The following is a 20,000-nucleotide window of genomic DNA, read 5'->3' on the forward strand; positions in this document are numbered from 1 at the left end:
GGAGCTTGTTTGCCCGAGACTTTCTGGCCTGCCTCTTCTGAACAGCTGCAGCAGTCCTGTTGGCCTCGCACAACTTGGCACCTTTGTGCACAGCAGCGCGCCATTTGTCACGGTCCACTGCAGATTCCTCCCAGGAGTCAGGGCTGATATCAAACGCTTTCAGAGAGACTTTCAGAGTATCTCTGAAGCGCTTCTTCTGACCTCCGTGTGATCTCTTCCCTTGTTGCAGCTCGCCATAGAAGAGCCTTTTGGGCAGCCGATGGTCTGGCATGCGTGCCACGTGTCCAGCCCAGTGAAGCTGGGACTGCATCAGGATGGTGAAGAGGTGAAGATGCTGGGAAGGGTGGCTTTTGCAAGCACCTCCGTGTCTGGGGTCCTGTCTTGCCACTTGATGTTCAGTAGCTTCCTTAGGCATGTTGTGTGGAAGTGGTTCAGCTTCTTGGCATGTCGTTGGTACACTGTCCAAGTTTCGCAGGCGTACAGTAGTGTGGGGAGAACTACTGGTCTGTAGACCTTTAGCTTGGTCTCAAGACCAATGCCTCTTCTGTTCCAGACATTTGCATAGAGTCTACCAAAAGTTGCGCTTGCTCTTGCAATCCTGACCTTCACTTCATCGTCGATGGTCGCATTTCGTGACAGTGTGCCGCCAAGGTATGTGAACCGCTCCACCGCACTGAGTCTCTGACCGTTGACTGTGATGCTGGGCTCAACGTGGGGTTTCCCTGGGGCTGGCTGATGGAGAACTTCAGTTTTCCTCGTGCTGATGGTAACGCCGAAGTTCCTGCTGGCAGTGGCAAACTTGTTGACGCTGAGTTGCATGTCAGCTTCAGATCCAGCATTGAGGGCACAATCATCAGCAAATAAAAAGTCTCTGATGATGACAGTTCGTATACCACGCAACTTGGAAACGTTCTCTCCACATACATTTCACAACTTAACCTCGCCTATTTCAGGCATTTTTTTCGCGCTCTTTCTTCTCTTCGCGCACCACTGCCAACCAAGTTCACAAAGATGCTCTCAAAATCATGAAATCAAAGGAAGCAAGTCGTAAGACTTGAACTTTGACGCAGTTTGAAATAACAGATTTGATTGGATATTTTGAATGAATTGTTCATAACCAATACACCTCAGTAACTCAAGGTGGCGTCACTGCGTTCGGACAAATCCATATACGCTACATCACATCTGCCGAGCAGATGCCTGACCAGCAGCGTAACCCAACGCGCTTAGTCAGGTCTTGAGGAAAAAAAGTGCATTAATAAATAGTAATGAGTAAATAAATGAATGAATCAATCAATCAATCAAACGATCAATCAATAAGTAAGTAAATAAATAAATAAATAAATAAATAAATAAATAAATAAACGATTAACATAGAAAAGAGTTAGCAGATAGATGATGTAATAAAGTGAAATGCAGGGCAAAGAACAAATAACACACAATTATGATAATAAATACATAAACAAATAAGCAAATAAATGTAAATAAACCTACACACACACACACACACACACACACACACACACAGATAGAGAGAGAGAGAGAGAGAGAGAGAGAGAGAGAGAGAGAGAGAGAAAGAGCGAGAGAGAGAGAGAAAGAGAAACAAACAGCGAGAAAGCGAGAGAGAGAGAGAGAGAGAGAGAGAGAGAGAGAGAAGCTTTTTGCTTTGACGCTTTGACATTTTATTGTCATTACCTGCAAGGGCCTATTGACAAGGGGGTGACAAGGGTTAATTCTTAAATCCCCTTAAGTACAAAGCAACATTCTGCTTAACAGCGTTTCATCAACGAACAAACAAAAAAATCTCTTAATATCACTCAGCGTGTTTACTTAGACGGCTCGTATTCTTCTGAAGGTCATGTTGATCGTGGTGTTCCGCAAGGCTCTGTTCTTGGACCCCTACTCTTTTGCATCTATATTAACGACTTGCCGATGCATATATCACCTAGCAATGTCATCTGCGATCTGTTCGCTGATGACAGTTCCCTTCATTGTAGTGACACCGAGATTGATCTTGTAGAATCATCTCTACAACAGGGAATAAATGACATGTCAGACTGGTGTTATCAAAACCACATGGAACTTAACCCACACAAAACAAAAAGTATGGCATTGACATCCAGACAGAAACACCAACGTAAACCTCTCATTTTAAAGCTCGAGGTAAACAAGAACTCAATTGAACAAGTTTCTGAGCACCGCGTTCTTGGGGTAATTTTTGATAAAGAACTGAACTGGCAAGCTCATATCAACCATGTATGCAAACAATTAGCCCGCAGTTTGTTCTTACTCAATAAACTTAGATATTACGTCGATACTCAAACCAGAAAATTATTCTTCGGGGCACACTGTCTCTCTCATGTCAATTATGCATCTACAGTCTGGAGCAATGCCAGTCACAACCAGCTAAAAAAAGTTAACTCATTGCATAGACGAGCAGCTAAACTTATTTCACCAGACCACTCCCTATCAACAGATGAAAAATTAACGAAACTGGAAATATTACCACTATACAAGCAATTCGACTACAATAAAATGGTCCTCATGTTCAAAGTACACAAAAACATGTCACCACCATACCTCAAGGGGCATCAGAGCGTTACGATTCAGATAATTATATTCTGCCTCGTGTGCGCATCGATTTGTACAAATCTAGCTTTGCATTTTTTGGACCATCTGCTTGGAACTTTCTTCCTTCGTTCATTAAAACGTGCGATTCATTACGTTCCTTCAAATCAAACATACGAGAACTGCTCCACAAACAACAGGCCCACAAAGCTTGCTTTTTTTAATTTTTAAATTTTTTTTTAATAACCAGCTAAAAAAGACAAAAATCATGCTTTTTCCGTGAAGTTTGTATCTATACCTACATGCAGTGAATTTATTTTATTTCTACCTTTGTGCTTTAATGTTTTTATTTGTTCGCCTGTAAATTGGATGTCATTACCTGTAACATCTGCATCAGCAAATTAATCACTTTTGTGTATGTGCAATGGTAAAGTTGTGCTTCTCTGTTTTCTTTTTGTCCGCTATATGTTTCTCACTTCGGTCATGTCTCTGTATGTGCATAAGTATATATATATATATATATATATATATATATATATATATATATATATATATATATATATATATGTGTGTGTGTGTGTGTGTGTGTGTGTGTGTGTGTGTGTGTGTGTGTGTGTGTGTTTGTGTGTTGGGTGGAGAGACTGTGTGCATGTGTATGGATATCAATGTATGAATGCGTTCGTTTTTTTATTACTTTTTACGATGTTAATGATGATGGTGGTGATCATTCTTCGTTGTAGTAGCAGTGGATGTAGCAGTGTTAACAAAATTATTATTTTTGTGTCGTTATCGTTAATGTTGTTATTGTTATTGTTGTCACAAGGACAGACTGGAAGACTGGGCGATGCCTAAAATCTTTATCCTCGAGTAATAAAGTTTTTGAATCTTGAATCTTGAATCCTGAATCTCTCACAATACATTAAACAAGCGGAACAAACACACACACACACAAAGAAACTAATCATACAAACAAACTCGACCATCCATTCTGGCAATGATATAGTTAAGTATATCAATTATATACCTTACCAAATTAACATAAGAAAATAAAATTTACACATGGATATCCTCCTCATTTACTCTACTATGGTCTGATCATTGTGATTATGCCTTATTCTTTGTGCTTCTGAGATAAATTTAGCTACTGACAGTATGATATATTCATCATCAGACGATAAAGCAGAAAAAAAACATCATGTCTTTTAGCTAGATGAGATTCAAAAAATGTACATTTTTCTCTTACTTTATCGTATAATTTACAATGAAACAAAAAATGTTTTTCGTCATCTACGCTAGATGCACACAGAGGACATGGCCATTCTGAGGATGCTGCAGGTTGAAACCACAATTTATCTGCATTGAAACCAAATGTCCGTAGTCGAAATCTGGCAAAATTTAACCTGTGCCACTTATCTGTGATGACTGTTAGATATTTTTCAGTATGAAATATACTTTTGAATGAGAAAAACCAATTATATTTCTCTTTGCTTTCCATATCTGAATGCCAATTTTGTTTAAAAGAACAAATCAATCTGTCTCTAAATTTTGATATAAAGTGCTGTTCATTTCCCACTTCTTGATACATCCACACAATTCCAAACCGTGTTCAAACAAAACCTTTTTTAACACTATAAGCCCAATTTTCTTTTCCTAATTCCATTTGCAACAGCATCATCTCGTAAGCCTGTCTGGGTAAACGTGATTGTGGAAGTTTCAATAATTTCAACCAATATTTAATGCATTTTACAAACATTCTTATATACAAAGGATATCTACCCGTTTCCCCATATAACATTGTGTTGGATGAATGAATTGGCACATTTAAAAAACGTTTAATTGCATAAGTATGTACTTTTTCCATCTGTGAATTTACCTTTAGTCCCCAAATTTCGGCTGCATATGTAAGTTCGACCTGTGTATCGAACATTTTCCAAAACAAACAGTAATCAGTAGATTTAAGCTTTTTTATGATTTCAGTATCTCAATAACACATTTCTTTGCTTTCCTGCAAGATTCTTCCCAAGCATAATTTAAGCTTAATTTTGTTGAGAATATCATTCCCAAATATTTATATGAATTTATAACTTTAACATCCTCATTTCCATAAAGCCATTTTTCGTTCCCTGACAGATGTCCACCCATTCTAAATACAATAATGTTAGTTTTATCCATGTTAACTGTTAAACCCAAATAGTCTGCTTCTTCTTTCAATGCATTTAATTGGTTTTGCAAACCCCTAACAGTTCCAGACAAAAGAATAACGTCATCTGCAAACAACAGTAAAAATATCTCGATTGCTCCCGGAATTAATTGAATTCCATGTCTTCCTTTTCTCGACAATTTTGTTGCTAATTCGTTAATAAAAAAAGAAAAAAAGAAAAAAGAAAAAAAAGGAGAACATTTGTGGGCTCAAAAGACAACCTTGTTTTACCCCATTTGGTCAATCAAAATATTCTGAATACATACCTTTCTCACGTACGCATGCAAGCACTGACTTATAAACACCTCTAAGAGCCTTATATAATTTGCCATTCACACCACTTTCACGCAAAACATGCCACAAAACATTACGATTCACGGAATCGAAGACCTTCCTGAAATCAATGAAAGCAGCATAAAGTTTTGTGTTATTAAGTAAGTATTTTTGGACAAGTTTGTACAATGTAAATATTATGTGATCTGTTGTACTGTAGTTACTTCTAAATCCTGCTTGCTGTTCCATTATTTTTTCTTCTTTTTCAGACCATTTGGTTAATCTCTTGTTCAATATGTAAGTGTACACTTTACTTAAAATACTGGTAAGCGCTACTCCATGATAATTGTCGGGATTGTTGACATCTCCCTTTTTGTGAATTGGGATAAGTATGGATTTTGACCATTCTGAAGGAAAAGTACCATTTTCAAATAGTTGGTTGAATACTTGAACAAGAAAGCTTATAATGTCTGTATTTGCATTCTTTAACATCTCTGCAACAATTTTATCTGACCCTGCACTCTTTCCTGTTTTCAAATGTCTAATGCCGGCAATAACCTCTTCATTAGATATTGGATCATTAAACAATGATTCAAAATTATCTTCGTCCTCTAACTGCATGTATTCTTCTTGTTCTGCATTATGTACTGATTCATTGAAAACACTATAAAAATGGTCGTGCCATTGTTCTATGAATATTTCATTATATACAAAATCTTTTCTATTCACTGATCCTAATACTGCCCAGAATGTCTTAGAGTCACAAACTGATTCTCTAAGTTTTCTTAATCTGGCTTCTACAAACTCTTGTTACTTTCTTTTTCTCAATTTAACATATTCTTTTCGAGACAAAGCATACGCTTCTCTTTTTTTCTTGTTTATCTTTTTTCTGTTTTACATCTCTGGAACCTCTTAAGTAACCTTTTAACTTCTTGTTTCTTTAATTCACACTCATCATGAAACCAATCGTTACACTTCTTTCTTCCTTTTCCTACTCTTCTCACCATACACGCAGCAGCTCCATATAAAGCGCTAACAAACAAGTCTAAACTTTCATTCGCATTCACATGTAATAATTCCAAGGCTTTCTGTAAACTACCTTGAAATTCCAGACTCTCCAGCTCATTTTTGTATACAGAAGCATTTTCTCTGACCATATAATTTTTTCTTCACCTTGCTGTCTAAGGTTTCTATTCTCTGAATAATTATAGTTTTTGTTCCATGTAACCTCAACAGGTAAATGCCATGAATCAACACACTCACCGGCACACAAATCAAAGTTCAATTGCAATTCATAAGAAACCAAAAAATAGTCAATTACACTACATCCGTTTGATGATACAAAAGTATATTCACCTTCTTTATCGCCACAACAAAAGCCATTTAAAATAATCATATCCAACAAAAAACATAACTCCAGTAATGATTTACCAAAATTGTTAGTAGTATTATCTTTAGAACAACGTGAACAACTTTCTCCATAATTGTTATCATATTCTATATCACCAAAGCAATTAGTCATCACTTCAGGTTCAGCTTGCTGGTGTCCTGTTCTAGCATTGAAATCTCCTGTTATCATAATGTACACTTTATCTTTTTCAAATTTTTGCAATAAGGATTCTTCCGAAATCAAAATACCATTTTTGATAACCTGATCTCTGTACATAGGTCCTCCTTCTGGGACAACATAACAGGCCACTAACACAACATCTTTATCCAAGTCAAACACCTTTTTGTCTATCCTTATAGCAACAGTATTATTACAACACAACCTTATTTCTTTAACACTATTTTCGATACTATTTCTTACTAACAGCAGCACACCTCCTGAATTTCTACCGTGCAAAGATATTTTCTTAGCCGGTGCATGAAACTTTATATAATCTGTGAAAACTCTACTATACTCAAACGATGAATCAAGAAAAGTTTCAGTTAAACAAACAGTCAAATTATTTACATAATTCACGAAAGAAAGATCCTTCAATTTGCCGTACAAATTTTCCACATTATAATCTAAAAATGTCCATTGAATTGGATGGCCGGGCCTGTCCTATGGCTTTTTAGAGCCGCTTGAACGAAGGTGCCTGTCGCTGACACTGCCACCCCCTCTCCCTCCGCCACGAACTGGACCTGTCGAAGATCTCCTTGACTGGTTACCAAGGTAGTGCATCCTCCAATCTGTCTGTGTCAAATTTCAATTGGTCAGTTTCTTTTCTCATTTCGTCAACTGTAACAGAAAGTTGTTGAACTTCCTCTTTTCCATAATTCGAGTCCTCAAACAGCTGTTGAATGTCTGCTGTCATGTTGGTCACTGTCTCTGTCAGGTGCCTGTGGTCGGTTTCAAGTCGGTCACATCTTATGTTTATTTCTTCACATTGTTCCTTTACTTGACCAGTTCGTCTTTTATTTCACCTAGGTCATGTCGTATCAGTCTCGTTTGTCCTGCAAACTGCTGTTGCATGGCTTGCATCAGTTTGTTAACTACGTCATCATGTCCTGTCAGTGTGTCTGTCACAGTGTCACATTTAGCTGAGTTGGACTGTCCGTTCGTATTGTGGCCAGGGTTTGTTTCAACATCGCCGCAAAGAAGCAGCCTGCGCAGCGACAACACTGCATGCTCCACGCAAAAGGCGGAGACAATCGCTGGCATTGCTGACTGACAATTGCCATTACCACCGACACACAACACATCTTCTGTGTATGACCCTGGTATTTTTACATTGACTTCATCGACTGGCCATGTACAGCCCAGAAACAACATTTCGCACACATTGCAACATGCAGAGTTAATCAATGCCATGACGATGCAACACCACACGAAAGCGACAACAACATCGGTAGACGAGATATGCGGTCTTGTGTCTCTGCCATCGCTCACCTGTTGCACCCGTTTATGCCGGTACACATTTGACCCACCTTGTGTCTTTCCACAAAAAATGCCAATAGCGGCCCTCCACGTCGCTATGTCCACCATCTTAAGTGAATTCTTTTTCACTGACCTTTAATGAAACAATGATAGAAAAACATGCGGCTGTCAAACTTTGGCAAAAAGAAAGAACAAAACCATCTCCGGACAAAGATATTGAAACAAAAATGAAAGAAAAAACTAAACAGTTTGAAACCACTGCTCAAGAGGCCAAAAATGACAAGTGGAAACAGTTTTGCGAGGCACTCAGTTATGACTCAACATTGACAGAGTTCTGGCAATTTTATCGTCGCATGGAAGGGAAAACGTGCACAACAACAACCCCAGACATGGTAGACACTGACGGAACCAAGCTTAAGACAAACGAAGAAAAAGGATCCGCCCTGTTCAAACGTTTCATACAACAGAGCGATCAAAGAAACTTAGATGAGAAAAAGAAATATGTTGAGGAGTTAAACCAAACCCTTATGCAGACTGGACCCGATGATGACTTGACAATAGATGATCTAAACGAAGCAATAGCTAAATGCAAGAAAGAATCAGCTCCTGGCCCAGACAAAATTCGCTACTCGGACATCAAGGAACTATCGGAAGAAGACAGAAGCAAATTTTTCAATCTATATCAAAACAGTTTCCACAATGGACATGTGCCGGAGGACTGGACACACAGCTTCTTAAAACCCATACCAAAACCAGGAAAGGACCATCATCAGGTAAGCGGCTGCCGGATCCTAACCATGCAAAACATTGCTGGAAAGCTCATGGAACGCATGACAGCCAGGAAACTTGCAAGGGATCTTGAACACAGGCACATTCTCCCTTCAAATCAAGGTGGTTACAGAACAGGCAAGTCCACATGGGAAAATGCAGCTGCTTTTGCATATGAGGTGTATGAAGGATTTCAAAGGAAAGAAGAAACACTAGTAGTAGCAATCGACCTTGAAGATGCCTACAATGAAGTCCAGTTTGCGCACCTCATGGAGCTGCTACTAAGGTATGGAGTAAGTTTGACACTGACAAGATGGATAGCAGCAGCGCTTCAGAAAAGAACCGTCGTCCTACGCCTTGGAGATTGGATGTCTGCACCTTCTAAACTATCCATGGGACTGCCACAAGGGTCTCCGCTCTCTCCTGTCCTCTACAATGTCTACACGAAGGGCCTCGCAGACTTAAACAACAATGGAATAGCTCGGGTGCTTACTCTTGCGGATGATGGCCTGGTCTTCAAAACTTCGAAAGATGCTCAGGAAAGGACTAAAGCCGTCCAGAAACAACTAAACAATATTGCTCAATGGTGCAAAGACACAGGATCTTCCATCAATCCAGCGAAAGCCCAAACGTTGCTGTGCACCCTCAACAACAGAACCGCGAGCAAAGCACCACCTTCTGTGTCATTCGATGGGATTCAGATCGAGAAAACTGAATGCCTACGCTACCTAGGAATACACTTCGACAGGATGCTGACCTTCAGAAAACATACGGAAAATACTGTTCTCAAATACAAAAAGGGCCTTTCAGTCTTAAAGGCAATGGCAACCAAAGGTATTGAACAACGCCACCTCTTCCTGCTATACCAATCACTCGTCCTAGGTGTGATCGACTACGGACTTGGGCTAACAACACCGTCTCAAAGCAACCTCTTAAAATTAGAAAGAGATCAAAATGAAGCTATGAGGCTGATCCTTGGAACAACAAAAGACACGCCCACAGAAACCATGCGATACCTGCTTGACCTTCCTTCAGTGCAGGCCAGAAACAAGTTAGAACAGGTTAAGACCTACTTCAAAGCATTAGAAAACCCTCAAAACCCACTGCATGACGCAGTCAAAGAACCAAAAGGCAGCCGTCTAGGACGAGGAAGATCATGGATGGGGCAAGGAGAAGACACAATCCAGCTAGTATGCCGACTACAAGACCTGAGAGAAACAAAAGAATGGGAGAAAAACCCCGAAAACCTCAACCATCTATTCAACACAGCCTTTTCACCCACTCTAGGAAGACATTGTCGGGAATGGCCAGAGGGCAAAACTGATGCGGAAGTGAAGCTACTCATAGAAGAAAACAGTAAAGAAGAGGACATCATCATATACACAGATGGCTCAGTCACCAAAGACCAATCCGGTTGGGGATTCACTGCGAAACAAAATGGAAAAACAGTTAGGGAAGAGAATGCTGCCTACAAAGTCACAACCTCCAGCCTAACGATGGAAGTTGAAGCTGTGACACGTGCCCTCCAGTGGCTATCGTCCATCCATACGCCCGGAAACCAACATGCCATGATTCTAACCGACTCAATGAACATCATACAGAAAATTGAAAACGGAATGGGAAGCCCAGAGTGGCGTAAGGCAATGCGCAACTTTCAGATTAAAAAACTCACATGGTCATACTGCCCGGGACATGCAGGAGTTAAGGGAAATGAGCGAGCTGACAGACTTGCTGGTAACGCAACACCAACGAGCGGCCTACATCTAGGAAAATCGGAAATCCTCAGAAAAGTCAAAGAATATAAAAAAGAACAGGTACAAGGCCATCACACCATCGATCGCCTCAAAGAAATAAAAGCAGAGAGAGGGAGCGGCCGTAAGTCTAACATGAAAGGTAGAGCACGATGCTTTGCAAATCAAACAAATATCGGCATCATTTCCAAACCAACATTGCGCAAATTTCTTCAAAACGGAACAGAGTCTCTGTGGGCTTTTCCAAATACAATAGACTGAGCAACACACTAGACGCCACGTTCTTGGCATCAGAGATCTTTTCCCATCCCTCTTGCGGCCAGTCAGTGGCAGCCTCTGTGCGTGTGTGTATGTGTGGGTCTGTGTGTTTGAGTGCGTTTGTGCATGCGTGAGAGTGTAAGTGTACACAAGTGTCAGGAGAGTTTTGTGTGTGTGTGTGTGTGTGTGTGTGTGTGTGTGTAGGGGAGGTGGGGGTGCAGGGAGCAGGTGGGGTAGAGGATGAGGCATGTGAGTGTATGCATGCCTACGCTGTGGGAGCAACAGGATATTGGAACGTATATATTATATATATATATATCTTTGTATATATGTGTGGGGGGTTGGGGGTGGGAGATATGGGCGTGTGTGTGTGTGCTTGTACAAGTAAGCGTTCACCTGTGTGTGTGTGTGCGTGTGTGTTTGTGTGTGTGTGTGTGTGTTTGTACCGTGGAAGCTGCGATACATAGACTAGAAATGAGTGTGTGGAGGAGGGGGGTAATATGTGTGTGTGTGTGTGTGTGTGTGTGTGTGTTGGAGCTCATGTACGTTTATATGTATTTGACTGTGCTTTCATATCTGTGAAACTGCATGTTTGGTGCATATCTGTTATGCATGTGTGGGGGTATGTGTGAATGTGTGTCTTCATGTTTTACATTTATTTGCTTATTTATCATCATTGTTGTCTTATTTATTTATTATTATTATTATTATTTTATTATTATCATTACTACTACCTTTATATATATATATATATATATTATAATTATTATTTATTTATTTATTTATGTAAGCTTATCTATTATTTATTCACCTTTTTTTTCTCAAGGCCTGACTAAGCGCGTTGGGTTACGCTGCTGATCAGGCATCTGCTTGGCAGATGTGGTGTAGTGTATATGGATTTGTCCGAACGCAGTGACGCCTCCTTGAGCTACTGAAACTGAAACTAATGAAACAAACACACACAATTATGCTGAAGAACAGACTGTCACAACTCTCCACAGCGCAAAATGCTCTGCACCGGTTGCCACGAGCTGCTGCCTGGCCGCCATTACCCGTCGTGTCCCCGAGAGAGAGAGCGGGAGAGAGAGAGACAGAGAGCGAGAGAGAGAAAGAGAGAGAAAGCGAGAGAGAGAGCGAGAGAGCGAGAGAGAGAGCAAGAGCGAGAGAGAGAAAGAGAGAGAAAGCGAGAGAGAGAACGAGAGTGAGAGAGAGAGAGCAAGAGCGAGAGAGAGCAAGAGAGAGAGAGAGCGAGAGAGAGCGAGAGAGAGAGAGAAAGCGAGAGAGCGAGAGAGAGAGCAAGAGAGAGCAAGAGAGAGCAAGAGCGAGAGAGAGAGAGAGAGCAAGAGAGAGAGAGAGAGAAAGAAAGAGAAAGCGAGAGAGAGAGCGAGAGAGAGCAAGAGAGAGAGTGAGAGCAAGAGAGAGAGAGCGAGAAAGAGAGAGAAAGCGAGAGAGAGAGCGAGAGAGAGAGAGACCAAGAGAGAGGGGGAGAGAGAGCAAGAGAGAGAGGGGGAGAGAGAGAGCGAGAGAGAGAGCAAGAGAGAGCGAGAGAGAGCAAGAGAGAGAGAGAGGGGAGGGAGAGCAAGAGAGAGAGAGAGAGCGAGAGAGATAGAGAGCGAGAGATGAAGAGAGAGAGCGAAGGAGAGAGAGAGCAAGAGAGAGCGAGAGAGAGAGCAAGAGAGAGAGAGTGAGAGCAAGAGAGAGAGAGCGAGAGAGAAAGAGAGAGAGCGAGAGAGAGAGAGCGAGAGAGAGAGGGGGAGAGAGAGAGCGCGAGAGAGAGAGCGCGAGAGAGTGAGAGAGAGAGAGAGAGCAAGAGAGAGAGAGAGAGGGGAGAGAGAGAGAACGAACGAACGAATGTTTTATTCAGATAAGGCCAGAGCCCCTTACTGAAGGGAGACTCACTGATAAATAATAATTAGAAAATGACATGACATAGTAAATAGACAATTCAAATCAACCAAAAATTGTTAGCACAATATCAACCGTATCACCCAAAATAGTCAACACAAATATTCAACAACATTCACGAGATAACTGTACGTAGTCTCTTCATATATATATATATATGGCTAAGTTATGCAGGGTACATTCCTGTCTTGAAGACATGATTAAATTGAACCTAAAATTAGACGGATCTCTCGGTTGAATAAGTTTTTGTCTAAGGTCACACAAAGCAGGGCAACATAACAAAAAATGCAATTCATCTTCTTTACCCGAACTGCATAAACGGCATGTATACATGGGTTCATTTAGAATGCTATACCTGAAACTAAGAGAAGCAATACTAGAAATACCAAATCTAAATTTTGTCAGTGTATATTTTATATATCTGTTCAGTCCTAACTCAATGTATGGCTCAATCACATGCGATGTTTTAAAAAGTCTAAACTGTGCGAATCTATCACTAGTTTGTATATGATCATGCCAATCTTGCCACCTGCAATCAATAATACGTTGTCTGAAACACTTTAAGAAACCTGCAATATCTTCCACCCCTTAGATTATCCCATACAAATGCAAAACCATATATATTTAAACACTGACGAACACTCGTTGCCCAAGTCTTCTTACCATTATTATCTAAACTATATAACATTTTATATGTTTTAAATGGATATCGGTTTTCATTCATTCTAGTCAACTTTAGCCAATATTTAATTCATTTGATATAAGAATTTAGATAAATAGGGTATCTCCCCAGTTCACCATAAACAAGATCATTTGGAGTTCGATTGTCTACATTAAGAAAACGTTTCAATGCAAACAAGTGCACTTTTTCTGTTACTATCCTATTTTCCAGTCCCCAGATTTCTGCTCCATACTGTAATATTGGCTGAACAAATACTCTAAAAGAACTACAGTCTACTTTATACAAAATATGAAGAATCAAAATAACTGCTTTTTTTTGCTTTGTTAGCAATGTCTTGACATGCAAAGTTGAAACTCAGTCTTGTTGAAAAATAAATCCCAAGGTATTTATATGCATTTACGACAGTTATTCTTTCGCTTCCATATGACCATTTTTCATTTCTTGCCAAATACCCTCCCTTACGAAAAACAAGAATATTTGTTTTATCCATATTTACTTTTAGCTGTAAATTAGTTGCAGCAGTGTATAAACTGTTAAGTTGTCGCTGTAAACCAACTGTTGTTATAGACAGCAGAATCATGTCATCAGCAAAAAGTAAAACAAACAGTTCAATCAAATCGAAAGTAACACCATGTTGACCATTTTGCATAATTTCTAACGCTAGTTCATTAATAAAAAGTGAAAACAAGACAGGGCTACAGACATCCCCTTGCTTAACCCCACGAATACAATTCACACAATCTGATAATTTTGCCCCCGATCTCACTCTCGCTTTCACTTCATTATACATACTTTTCTTACAAAGATACAGCTTACCACTGATTCCATTTTTCAACGAAACAGGCCGTAAAAGTTTTGTGGAAATAGAATAGAAAGCCTTTTCAAAGTCAACAAAAGCAACATACAATTTTCTGTTATTTGCAAACTGTTTTTGTATTGCGGCCATTAAAGTAAATATGTGGTCAATAGTTGAACAGCCTTGATATTCTCCAATTATGTTATTCTGTGTTATCCATTCTTGTAGTCTATTGTTAATAATGGAACTGTATAACTTACTACTAATATCACTTGAAGAAATGCCTCTATAGTTGTTTACATTGTTAATATCACCTTTCTTAAACAATGGCATAATTATAGATTCTGTCCAATTGCTTGGATAGATTCCATTATCAAACAAACAATTAAACAGCTTCACCAAACAGTCGTCTCACCAGAATGTTTGAAAAATTCACCAATCAGTCCATCAGGGCCAGCAGATTTACCATTTTTTTTATTTATTCTTCTAATAGCTAATAAGACTTCTTCGTGAGATATAGGTCTATCTAGTGTATCCCCTACATTTTCTATATTCATGTTTTCAGTTACTTCCCCCTCGTCACCATCTTCATTTTCTAACACTTTTTTGAAATGTTCGAACCACTCTTGAATAGAAATATCATTTAAAGGTTGTACTTTCTTTTTTGAGATCTTTTGTACTGTGTCCCAAAATTCCTTTTGACTTTTAACAGAATCTATAAGTTCGTTTACTAATGAGTTATTATATTCTTTCTTTTTTCTCTTATTTAAATTTTTATACTCACGTCTAGCAATACAAAACAAAATGCGATCTTCTTTATCTAATGTTCTTCTACATATCCTCAACAGTCTGCGTACCCGGCGTTTCTCCATTTTACATTCATGATCAAACCAATTTCTGTCTGCTGCTTTTTATTTATAAATATACGTTTTTTTCATTTATTCTGCTTGTTCTTTAACAGTCTGATTAAACTTGTCTAATGCTCTATTTATATCAACGTGAATAAGATCTTCTGCTGACTGAAACTTTTCTTGTATTTCCTGTGACTCAATAGAAAAAGAAAAATATTCTGCATATATATCATTCCAACAATATTTAATAGTGGACTGATTCATATCATAATCAGAATTCATATCACATTGCCTTGTGAAGTGTTTCTCAATATATAATACAATGGGTAAGTGGTCAGATTCAATTCTTTCTAATACCTGTAATTTTACATTCTGAGATGACGAATCAAAAAGATTTACAGACGCTAAAAAATAATCATTCACACTTGTGCCTAAATCAGAAACGTATGTGAAACGACCTTCTAGGTCACCATTACATACGCCGTTGAGAATGGTCAGTCCAAATACAGTGCACATGTTAAGTAATTTTTTTCCATATGAATTTAATACCTTGTCTTCAGAATGTCTGTTTATTACACAACTGGCATTTTTATGACAAACATATAATTCACCTTCATGTAAAATTTCAGGGGATACATCAGAAATTCTTGCATTCAAATCACCACATAATAACAAATCAACATCATCTGAACACAACAATTTTTCCAATACGCACTCTTCCAACATATCAATTCCATTATCAAAATCACAAATATTATAATACGGTGCATTTTCTGGAGGAACATATGCACACACAAGTAAAACATTTTTACAGAAGCCAAAGAAACTTTTATCCAACATAAATGTCATACAATATTTGCTGTCACAATCAATATACTGCACATAAGGAAGTAAGGTTTTCCTTACAAGACAAATTAATCCACCTGAGCATCTCCCCTGTTGTGTTATCTTGACTGCTGGTTTTACATACAACTTATGGTTTTTAAAAATAGAAGATTCAAATTTTTCAACAAATGTTTCTACAAGACATACAAAATCAAACAATGAAACATACTGAACAAAACTTGAGTCACCCAACTTAGGTAGTAATCCACAAATATTCCAATGGAGAAATGAAATTGTATTTACAAATGTAACTAAATTTCCCACATTATCTTCTCCTGAATCGCTCATCCATTTATGATCATGTTCTTCAACACATTCATTCTCACGAACAACATTCTTATCTAAATTTGAACAACCCTTTTGTTGTAAATCAGTGTACTTATCCTTATTATCATGTATTCCATCCATCATCATCATAGAGTCACAACCATCACCCGCACATTCATAATCATTCTCAGTCACACAATCACCCTCACTGTTTAATCTATTCAAGTTCTCACAGACACCAGGATCAATTACATCTTCACATTCAGAATTTATAACTTTCTCATATTCCTTGTTAATGTCCATATCAGATCTATCACCATTTACATATTCGTCATCAAAAACCGTTTTATATCTGGACATACAAACATCGCCGTTATCAACCTTTATCATCTCAAAAATATCACTGTGTAGCAAACAGTTACCAACAACACTGTGTTCAGCACACATAACATTCATGCCATATCATAAAACATCAGTCTCAGTAAGCATACCATTATTTTGAACATCGTTTACAGCAAACGAACACTGGGGTAGAATGTAAACATTCCTTTCACCCATCTTTTCATTCACAACATCAACATGTATTCGGTTTACACATTTTCATTTTTCATTTCCGTGTTGGCAACACACATCTACATCACGCTCGCACTCCACACCGCGCTTAGATTTCAGTGTGGCACAGTTCACTGAGCCACTGAGAGATTCGCTGCGCGAGCTTTCGTCACGGCACACACACACAGCACACACACGGTGACTGATCAATTTTGCCACCCACAAAAATACCACGATGGATTGTGTTCAAAATACATGGCAGGCCAGACCTCTATGGGATTTGTACAAGTCTGTCACTACCATCCAGTCCGTACTTTTCCCCTTCAATCACAAGATGGTCATATACCATTGTGACTTTTTTGTTCTCATTTCTGGCAGATTTTAAATGTGGTAATAATTTCTTTCTTATATCCCTCATCCGCAGAGAGGAATCTTCCCCGATAAAGATATTGCTTCCCTTTAACTTTTGTTTAGCACGCATAATCCGGTCTTTGTCCTTAAAGAATGTGCAGCGTGCCATTAAGGGGGAGTTTGGTCTGGCATTAACCCTGTGCACATGATCAAATTGAACATCGTCTGACAATTCAAGAGTATCAGTGAGCCTATCTTTCACCCTGTCTTCACACTCTTCCCATGTCTCACTGTCTCTACGGTGCATGCCATGTATTATGATGTTATTTCGTTTGGACCGACCTTCCAGATCATCCACTTTTCTATCAAGAGATTCAATCCTCGAATTCAGTCTTTCATTTTCTGTTTTTAATGCATCATTTTCTTGTTTCAAATCAGACACATCCTTTTTTAAATCAATCATCTCACCTTGCATCTTGACAATCCCATCTTTCATCTGAGTAAACTCATCTTTCATCCCTCTCATATCACCACTCAGCATGTCAAACTTATACTATTGAGGTTACTGTTCAAGTCACTGTTGAGGTTGTTGATCATGGCCATCAAGTCCTTCAGGGTGGGGTCCGAAGACTGGTCTGGTGTAGGTCCGGTCCTGTCCACACTGTCCCTGCGTGAGGCACCTCCAGTACTGCCCAGACGTGTCTGTCGCATGCTGTCCGACTTGGGGCCAGGTCCTGGGTTCAGCTCCACATCATCACACTGATGGATCAAATTTCCGTAGTAGAGTAGAGTGAGGAGCACTCCTACCATGACACCGTCTGCACGGGTTCTGAGCCTCAAAGTGGATATTCTCATGGCGGCAAAATGTTTGGCCGTTTGAACATAAATGAGGCAAAGACTGCCTCAAAACTTCCACACACCGAGCGAAAAGTCAATGGGATCGAAGGCATGATAATTCATAAATTCGACTGCAGACTTACAGGGGTTGGTATTATCCACATCCAGCAGAAACAGCAACAACATGCAGAGCTCGCCACGCGTGATCTCAGCTTCGTGTCTCAACCTTGACCCCAAGAGAGAGAGAGAGAGAGAGCGAGAGAGAGAGAGCAAGAGAGCGAGAGAGGAAGAGAGAGCGAGAGAGAGAGAGAGCAAGAGAGAGAGAGAGAGCGAGAGAGAGAGAGAGAGAGCGAGAAAGCAAGAGAGAGAGAGAGAGAGAGACAGAGCGAGAGAGATAGAGAGCGAGAGAGGAAGAGAGAGAGCGAGCGAGAGAGCAAGAGAGAGAGAGAGCGAGCGAGAGAGAGCAAGAGAGAGGGAGAGATAGAGCAAGAGAGAGAGAGATGGGGAGAGAGAGAGAGCGAGAGAGAGCAAGAGAGAGAGAGAGAGCGAGAGAGAGAGCAAGAGAGAGAGAGAGGGGAGAAAGAGAGAGCGAGAGAGAGAGAGCAAGAGAGAGAGAGAGAGATAGAGAGCGAGAGAGATAGAGAGCGAGAAAGCAAGAGAGAGAGGGAGAGAGAGCGAGAGAGAGCTAGAGAGAGAAAAAAAGAGAGCGAGAGATAGAGCGAGAGAGAGAGATAGACAGAGAGGGAGAGTGAGAGAGAGAGAGAGAGAGAGAGAGAGACAAAGAGACAAAGAGGGACAGAGACATGAGACAATTAGAGAAAGAGAGAGAGAGGGAGAAAGAGAAAGAAACACATAGAGACACAGAGAGAGAGAGACAGAGACAGAGAGGGACAGCTAAAGAGATAGTCAGAGAGACAGAAAGAGACACAGAGAGAGAGAGAGAACAAAGCCAAAGAGACAGAAACCGCTGTCTCTGGAATACAATTGTCGCACGCCTGATGAATAATCCAAGCATTGTCATTCGGATAATAACAGAATGTCATCATAGAAAAGAACAACAACAACAACACCACCAACCAACATTATCTCTTTTTTTTCTTTCTTCTTCTTTTCTTTTCCTTTTTTCAATTTGTGTTTAAGTGGTATTGATCAGCAGACTGACGCCACAACACCACCATGTTCCCCAGCACCACACACACATGTATCGATTGTTCAATCAATCGACAATGGGGAACAGATCTGTTCCTAGGCACCGTACTACCGTCCGCCGTCAACACCAGCCAAGCTTTTAGAACCGCAATCGATCTGCCTGCAAGAGATAAATAACAATGGTTTTGTGGACAGCGCAAACATTTCAGAACACTACACTCGGTCACTGCAAACAGAGACACAATACTGCACGTGTCAGAAGGTATGTATATTCGTTGATTACAGACCTGTTTCTACACAAGCGAAAACGACAGTGGAGTTTTCCGGTCCGACCCAAAAAATCAGATCAAATTTCACACTGGACTCACACAACGGACTTACAGAAGGAGAGAGAGAGAGTGATCGCTTCACAGCACGCTGAAACAAAAGGTTAGTTAGTTTTACTTTATTTCAATACTTTCTTCATTCGTTTCTTAAGACTTTTATTTAAATCAATGTCATGCATAATGGTGCAGCTGCTTTTTCCTACAGTAGTTTTAAAAAAAAATTCTATTTATTTATTTATTTATTTACCGTGGGTTCAAATCTGGCAAGCCGAATTTAACTCCGGGTCCATGTAGATCAGCCTGAAATGAAATTCGGGGTAAAACTTCACCAAGTCAAAACTGCTCCCCCCCCCTCCCTCCGCAGTTCCCCGCCACACACACACACACACACACACACACACAGAGGGGGAGAGATAAAGACACAGTGAGAGACTGAGAGAGAGAGAGAGAGAGAGAAAGAAAGAGAGAAAGAGAAAGAGTGAGAGAGAGTGAGAGGTAGAGAGAATGAGAGAGAGTGAGAATGAGAGAGAGAGAAAGAAAGACAGAAAGAGAGAGGGTGATAATGAGAGAGAGAATGAGAGACAGAGAATGAGAGAGAAAGTGAGAGAGTGAGACTGAGAGAGAAAGAGAGAGTGAGTGAGAGAGTGAGACTGAGAGAGAGGGTGAGAGAGAGAAAAAGAGAGAGCGAGTGAGAGAGAGAGTGAGAGAGAGTGAG

At 39.8% G+C, this 20,000-nt stretch overlaps 1 protein-coding gene across 1 annotated transcript in view; it reads left to right on the forward strand.

The window, feature by feature from the left end:
• The first annotated feature begins 19,249 nt into the window (after positions 1-19,249).
• The window catches only part of LOC143276575 (carbohydrate sulfotransferase 1-like), a 65,343-nt gene continuing 64,592 nt past the window's right edge, over positions 19,250-20,000 (forward strand). Inside the window, exon 1 of the mRNA XM_076581167.1 lies at positions 19,250-19,388. The gene's annotated coding sequence lies outside the window, so the exon portion shown is untranslated. The remainder of the gene's footprint in view (positions 19,389-20,000) is intronic.

Source organism: Babylonia areolata, chromosome 32 (assembly GCF_041734735.1).
Source record: "Babylonia areolata isolate BAREFJ2019XMU chromosome 32, ASM4173473v1, whole genome shotgun sequence".
In the NCBI taxonomy this organism is placed as follows: domain Eukaryota; kingdom Metazoa; phylum Mollusca; class Gastropoda; order Neogastropoda; family Buccinidae; genus Babylonia; species Babylonia areolata.